This window comes from Phyllostomus hastatus, unplaced genomic scaffold (assembly GCF_019186645.2).
Source record: "Phyllostomus hastatus isolate PE091 unplaced genomic scaffold, TTU_PhHast_1.1 phas_contig_80, whole genome shotgun sequence".
Classification (NCBI taxonomy): domain Eukaryota; kingdom Metazoa; phylum Chordata; class Mammalia; order Chiroptera; family Phyllostomidae; genus Phyllostomus; species Phyllostomus hastatus.
In genome coordinates this window covers 5,508,357-5,516,608 of record NW_025333960.1, presented here as the reverse complement: position 1 = coordinate 5,516,608, position 8,252 = coordinate 5,508,357, and the positions used below count along the sequence as shown (strand labels likewise).

Genomic DNA, 8,252 nt, shown 5'->3' with positions numbered 1-8,252 from the left:
CTGCATTGGCCCTGTGGATAAATGACTGCAAGAAGAAGAATATCTCGCTGGATACCATCTAGACTAAGGCCAAGAAACTTTATGATAGTTTTGCAGAAAGCACATACGTTCACAATGGTGATGAGGATGAAGACGAGGACGATGACATAGAAGCAGGACTGTCGAGTGCTTCTCCCACCAGACCAACCCCATTCAGTGTCAGCAAGGGCTGGTTTGACAAATTTCAGAGATGCTTTGGACTCAAGAGCATTTCTCTGCATGGAGAAGTTGCCTCTGCAGATAAAAAGCAGCACCAGCAACTTCCCATAACTATGTTCATCACTTGGACAAAGAGATCAGTTATGCCTACGCCTTTAGTGGAAATAGAAGTTACGGCCCAGGGTGAAGATACTGCATCACCTGATGAAGTGCCTGATGAAGTGGTGCCTTCAGAAGAGCTGTAATGCTCTCCTTGGCTGTGGAGTACATTCATCTTGTCATCACCTTCATCACCATCAGTACTGCACAGCTACATAATTCATGATTTTCATCATTCAAGTTGTAGTATACGTCACTGGTGAGTACCCATATAGAATTTTCTATGTTGTTAAAATTACATAGGTTTAAGAGTGTAGAAAATATTTAAGAGCATATGAAGTATTTATAAGAGAATGGGAAAGGTTAATAAGAGAGTGGGAAAGGTTTATAGGAGTGTGGGAAGGGTTTATAAAGCCTTAAAATATATATAAATAGTAAAATAAATATAATGCCACTACTTCACGGATTTTTTCACCTATAGCAGGTGTCTCTGGAATGTAACTCCCGTGATAGGTGAGGGATCACTGTAAACTTTAGAAACATATTGTTGATATCTTCAAAATGACCTGCTGTGGTTTGGATTGGAATTGCATTAAATTTATAGATCAGATTAGTAAGAACTGATAACTTCATATAATGTGTCTTTGTATTCATGAATGTAGAATATCTCTCCATTTATTTAGTCTCTCTGATATTGTTCATTGGAGTTTTATAGTTTTCTGTTTATATCAATGTTGTACATATTCTGTTAGATTTGTAGTTAAATATTTCATTTTTGAGGGTACTAATGTAAATAGTACTGTTTTTATTTCAAATTCCACTTGTTCATTGCTGAGAAATGATAAAGCTATTACTTTTGAATATTAACCTTGTATCCTGTAACCTTGTTATGATCACTTATTTGTTCCAGCAAAGTTTTTGTTGATCTGTTTAATTTCTTTCTTTCCAGTTGTATACCTTTCATTTCCTTTCTTATATTATTTTATTAGCTACAACATTTAGTGCAATGTTGAAAAGGAGTGGTGAGAAGGGAAATCCTTGCTTTGTGTCCAATCTTAGTGGGAAAACTTAGATTCTCACAATTAAGTACGATGATGGCTGCAGAGTTTTTTATGCTCCTTATCAAGTTGAGAAAATCAATACTAATTTCTATGACTATACATTTTAAGGTTTAAATGGCAATGTAATCCACAAGAAATGCCTTAATAGGTAGTAAGTCTAGTCAGGTTTATAGTGGACATCTGTTATGGGTTTTTGTTTGTTTGTTTGTTTGCTTGTTTTCCTTGCCTCTCTTCCTTGTGAAAACTGCCTCTCCTCATTGCCTCAGAATTCTGTAGGATCATCACTTAAAAGATACTTCTTGTTTTGCCAATGAGGTAGGCATATAATAAAACAACTGATTCAGGAATACATAGGTGATTCAACACAGTAGTCCAAGCAGAGTCTTCGAGGGGGTTGGTATAACTCTCTGGGCTCTGGTAAGCCAGGCGTCCTTCCCTGTAAACTTTTCTAGTTGACTTATATAATTTGCTGTTTTGTCTGGGTACAATTACAACCCTTAGAGAGCCCACAAGTGAAGAATTTTCAGAGAAAGAGTATCACACAACTGGATTACATAGACTAAATTCTATCTTTCTTCTGGGCCCTCAGTTATGTGAGCTAATATATACATTTCCTTATTGTTTACGCTAGTTGGATATGGGTTTTCTATTATGTGTGACCAAAATCATGCTGATTGATACAGTGTTATAAAATCTATTTATAGCTCAACTTAGCAAAACCTCATTTACCTAATCATACTTCACAAAGAAGAGATCAGGTATGGGTCATGTACAAAATGGGGCTCATTTCTAAGACAACAATAAAAAGTTTCTAAGACAACAACAAAGGGGTTATGAATAGAGTGGAAGTGGGACAGTCATGTTCCATGCCATTTGGATGGCTTTGCTCTGCTTACTTCTCTTTCCACCTTCCCTCATTACCATAGAATTTCAGCCAAGAAAAACAGGTAAGGTAGAGATAAACTACATATCCTAAGTGGCACCACCTACTTCCTTTCATAGGAGGAGAAATGTTACCGCTGACTGCATCAAGACCCTAGATCTTGCTTTGCAAGGGTACTTGAGGTGAAGTTCCAACAAACCAACAGCTGCAGTTGCTGCAGTTTGTATTCAGCGTCACGATTTTTCCTTTGGCCAAAGACAGAATAAGTTGTCTTCCAGTATAAAGCATTCAGCAAATGAGGGCAAGGAAGATCCACCAGAAATGAACACTTGATTTCCATGACAAATACGTTAATGCTGTATTAGCTAGTGGAGTCACTTTCTGTGTTGCTGCATGGGTATATGCAGCAACACAAATGAGAATAGAATAGATCCTGTCCCCTGTTGGCAGAGTCACCCTAAAGGAATGGAGAGATCAGTAATCATCCCACCTGGTATAATAACAATTGTCTCAAAACCAACTAAAAATTGATACCAAGTGAAAGTACTGTGTACCCTTAAAATATGGCATGATTGAGGAAATAAAATAGGACTTCTGGTCAAGGTAGAGGTGTAGGTAAACCCAGCTCTGCTCCTTGCACAATCACAGGAAAAATTACAACTAGACTACAAAACAAATATCACCCAGAATCATTAGAAAATCAAGCTTTATGGAAGTCCAACAACCAAAGAATCAAAGAAGTCACATTTATTCAGATGGGTAGGAGGGACAGAGACATATGGAGATGTGGAGAATTGGAAATGCTGAACAGGCAGTCCCACATCAATGGATGGTAGATAAGTATCAGGAGGGATACCTCAGGAGCAAGGGACATCAACCACACACCAGACCACCCAGCCAAGGGTTTTAGTGCCTGGAAGATAAGTCCCCATCACTCCTGGCTGCAAAAATCAGTGGGGTTGGGACAGTGGAAGAAACTGGGATTCTCAAGAGTCTCTTCGTAAAGGGCCCTTAATAGACTTAGTACTTACACACGCTCACTCCTTCTGGGTTCTAGCACTAGGGCAGCAGCTAGAAGGGCATCAGTGGTATACAGGGAGAAATTGAAGTGTCTGGCATCAGAGGGTGCCAAGGGACGGTTTCCTCTCAAACAGAATTCTAGAGGCCAGGCAGCAGCTTGTCCCCTTTCTGAGCCCCACCCCCCCACACACACAGCCACAGAGCAGTGAGGCTATATAGGAGATGCTGTCAACCTGGTTCACATGACTGGCTCTGCCCTGGTGATTTTAAGTCTCTGCCCCATCCAACTTACTAGCACACTTTTCTACAATAAGCCATGCTGCTAAGACATAGAGTCAAAGCAGCTCTATCTAAAACATAGAAACAAACACAAGGAGGCTGCCAAAATGAGGAGACAAATATGGCCCAAATGAAAGAACAGAACAAAACTCCAGAAAAAGAACCAAACAAAATGGAATAAGCAATCTATAGATGCAGAGTTAAAAACACTGGTTATTCAGATGCTCAAGGAACTCATTGGGTACTTCAACAGCATAAAAAGGACCCAGGCAGAAATGAAGGTCACACTAAGTAAAATAAAGAAAAATTTACAGGGAACCAATAGTGGAGGGGATAAAGCCAAGAATCAAATCAATGATTTGGAACATAAGGAATAAAAACACATTCAATCAAAACAGCAAGAAGAAAAAAGAATCTAAAAGAACAAGGATAAGCTAAGAAGCTTCTGGGAAATTTCAAACATACCAACATTCTAATCATAGCGGTGCTGGAAGGAGAAAAGAAAGAGCAGGAAATTGAAACCTTATTTGAATAAATGATGCAGACACCAGCCCGCAGCGTTCATGGTGTTATGGATGAGATATGAGATAAATTCACACAGACTACCAAGTCCTGTGGAGGAAAAGGGATGGTATGGCTACCCTCTCAAGGGGAGGGAACCTCAGAGCAGCCTGGCAACTCTCTCAAGAGGAGAACGTGCCGATCCTTCCCTTCACAGGTTTTTATCGGCTTTTAAATTGCACAGGAATACAGGTAAAGTTCATTAATCATTGCCAGGCAGTAAGGATCAAACAATAAATAGCATACAAGAACTATGAGGGCTTATTCTGAGTCAGGGTCTGTTAACTAAAAGGCTACAAAACTTTGGGAAACAAACTCATTTCCTGCTCGGGCCTTTATCATTTAATTAAGAGCATTCTTAGCAAAGCAGGTTTCACAGGATTTTATATATCCTTTCTCAGGCCTGATCACCTGGGAAGCCTGTCCTATCTAGCACAGGGCTACACTGCCCTCTGTCATTGTTTCAGGCTTAAGTCAGACAGAGGAGGCAAGATAGCCAGGAAATCAGGAGACTTCTCGCAGGCAGAATGAGGACGCAGGCTTTGTCAAAGCCGAGGGGTGAGGGTCCGTCACCCCCTTTCTCCATAGCCCCCCAAGTCCTTCCCTGGGGCCTCCATGTGATCATGCCTGTCTTAGGTCATTCCCCCCTTGGGGAATCTTACCTGTCATTGGCTAACTGACCAAGCATTGGGGGCCAGGCAGCGTGAAGAAAAAGGAGCAGAAGTGGCACCCCTGCCAGGGAGATAAACTTTGTCTCCTTAGTGGCTTATGGTCTGAAGGTCACTGACTCAGCCTTAGCCATGGAGGGATTACAGCTACTGAAATCAGGCAGGGCGGCTCCTAACAAATAAATATTGAAAGAAAACTTTCCTAATTTGGTGAAGGGAATACACATACAAGGCCAGGAAGCACAGAGAATCCCAAACAAGATGGAGGCAAAGACGACCACTTCAAGATACATCATAATTAAAATGCCTAAGGTGAAAGATAAAGAGAAAATTTTAAAAGCAGCAAGAGAAAAGCAAATAGTTACCTACAGGGGAGTTCCCATAAGACTATCAGCTGACTTCTCAAAAAATAACTTTGCAGGATAGAAGGGACTAGCAAGAAATATTCCAAGTGATGAAAAGCAAGGACCTGCAACCAGATTACTCTGTCCAGCAAAGTTATCATTTAGAATTAAAGGGCAGATAAATCTCTTCCTAGACAAGGTAAAGTTAAAGGAGTTCATCATCACCAAGCATTATTAGATGAGATATTAAAGGGATTTATTTATGAAAAAGATCAAAACAATGAACATTAAAATGACAATAAATTCACAATAATCAACAATTAAATTTAAAAAACAAACTACATAAACATTCAGAATAGAACCAGAATGGTAGATATGGAGGTTCTTTGGAGGGTTTTCAGCTGAGAAGGGTAAAAATAATGAGGGCAAAGGTACAGGGATTAAGAAGTACAGCTTGGTAGGTACAAAATAGATGGGGGAGTTAAGAATAGTATAGGAAATGGAGTAGCCCAAGAACTTATATGCATGACTCATGGACATGAACTAAGAGTGGGAATTGCCAGAGGGAATGGGGGATACCAGGTGGAGGAGGACAAGGGGAAAAATTTGAACAACTGTAAAAAGTGATAAAATATACTAAAAAATTAAAATTTAAAACATTTCATAAAGTGCTTTTGAAATTTGAAAAATTTAAAAAAGACCCTAGATCTTCTAGACTCCGTAGAGTAGTTTGCCATGGCCTGCAGTGACCAAAACTCTTGGTGGCATCTTTTAAATGTATGATAAGTCATTGACACATAGGAATGGGTATTGCAAAAAAAATGCATCGAAGGAGAAACATGGTGGTGGCATAATTACTCAATAAAATAGAATAAAACGTATGTTTATGAATTCAGTAACCTGAGAAGAAGGAATAATGTCTACAAAGGATTTCTAAAAATAAATAATCAAGATCAAAAGTACTTTTAAAGCTTCTGTAGATTTATTTTTTCCTTCCTTTTGAATGAAACTTCATACAGATAGGGGTCTAAGAGCCTGGATTATATAGTCTGAAGCCTAAACAACAACAACAACAAAGTGAACAAAGAAAATTGCAATAAATTCATAGACACAGAGAACAGACTGATGGTTGCCAGAGTGAAGAGGGTTTGGAGGACTGCGTGAAAAAGTAAAGAGAGCCCTGGCTAGTGTGGCTCTGTTGGTTCGAACATCATCCCATAAAGTGAAAGTTCATGGGTTCAAATTCCAGCCAGAGCACATACCTGGGTTGTGTTTTTTGTCCCAGGTCAAGGCTCATACCAGGAAACTGATGGATGTTTCTCTCTCACGTTGATGTTTCCCTCTCTCTCTCTTTTCTCTCCTTCTCTCCCTCCCCCTTCCTTCTCCTCTGTAAAATCAATGGGCATGTGCTCAATTTTTTAAAAAATGTGAAGAGATATGTACAAATTGGTAGCTCTAAAGTAGGCATAGGGATATAAAGTACAGCATAGAGAATATTGTCAGTAGTATTGTAATAAGTATGTGTGATGCCAGGAGAATACTTGAAATATTAGGGGGAATAATTTGTAAAGTATATGATTAACTAGTATACTGTATACCTGAAACCAATTCAAAATATTTAATGTAAATGGTAATTGAAATATAAAATTTTAAAAATAAAATAAAGCCAGAAAATAAGAGATGCCAAAGAGAATAAATGCATAGCCATAAAGATACTGTCATCAAAATTAGAAATATGAGAAATATTTTGGTAGACTAGCTTGAGAGTCGTACAACTTCAGATTCTTTTGGACTCTCCAGCCATCAGATTCATACTCCTCATTCTTGTTAGACTCACTAAAGACCTCACCTGAAGAAGTATCCCAAAATAATGCTTCTACTTCTCAAGATTTACCCCTGCCACCACGCATTACTTCTTGAGTCATAATTAAGGCCCACTTCAGCACAGCTTCAGTGGGGGAAGCAGCTCATACTCCAGAAAGGTTATACAATCAAAAGAATGGTTAAGATCTAGATAATAAGAACAATAGGAAGCAGAAGAAAATGGGCAATTATAAATCTTAAGGTGTTAGATGGAGGAGGATGTAAATAAAAGGATGGATAGAGGATAATTTATTGATATAAGAACATACTTTGATTATTTAGGAGTCTTGGTGAGGACCCCTGAATCTACTTATAATTCACTCCTGGGATAGTTTCTTAAAGTGTGGACAAGATTATCACCTACAGTGAATTTCCTCTGTGGAGTACTAGAAACTCAGGGACGTTATGCATTAGAATGGATCCACTATGTGCTTGCAGAGAATTCACCACCTACCTTCCTATGTTTCTTAGGAGAACTCAGTGGAGACTCCCTTCAGGAAGCACAAGGATTGCGCTGGTGAGAGAGGTATGAACATCTTTGAGGAGCTTAGTAGGTAGGACATGTCGTTTTTAGGCCAGTGCTGACTAGTGAGAGATGTTGCCAATGGACTGTGCAATATCAATGGGGATGATAGGATTCTGAAATAGCAGAGGGAAGGCTATTGCACAAGGAGGATGAAATTACTGTAATGGGAAGCAAGGCCAGAATGATAGAGCACCTTAACCTACAAAGGTCTGTGGTGGTGACTAATAGATCATGGTGCTCTGTTCTAGGGAGTGAGAGGCATGGCAATTAAGTAGGGTGTGAATGAATTGACTTGGATAATTAAAAAAAATCAGATGTTGGGAAGCTGAAATTTGAAATTAACCATAGCAATGGAAAATCATAATCGCTCCTTCAATTTTAAAAGCTAAATCAATTTACAGACCTAAAAGCACATTGATTGAAAGGACGCCTACCAGTCCCCCTTGATGAAGGACTGCAACATCACTAAAAGTATAAATTATAAATATTACCCAGTACTTCCCCAAAGGAAGTGACAGGCATATATCAGGATAATGGTGCTTAATGAAATGGGTAGAGAATCTGAGTTGACACAGATACCGCAGGACATGATATATTATTATGTTTCTCTAGTTAGAGTTGTGCTTCTTAGGGCAGATGATAAATGTAGTTCTAATCTAAGTGTACCCTGCAATTAGTCCAGTGGGTCCATGGACCTGCCCAGTAGTTATTTTGCCAGTTCCTACATGTATAGTTTGCAGAACACTTAAA

General features: G+C 39.1%; 1 pseudogene; it reads left to right on the top strand.

Moving 5' to 3' along the window:
* The first annotated feature begins 341 nt into the window (after positions 1-341).
* Positions 342-2,722, top strand: LOC123826316 (annotated as a pseudogene).
* Positions 2,723-8,252: the final 5,530 nt, after the last annotated feature.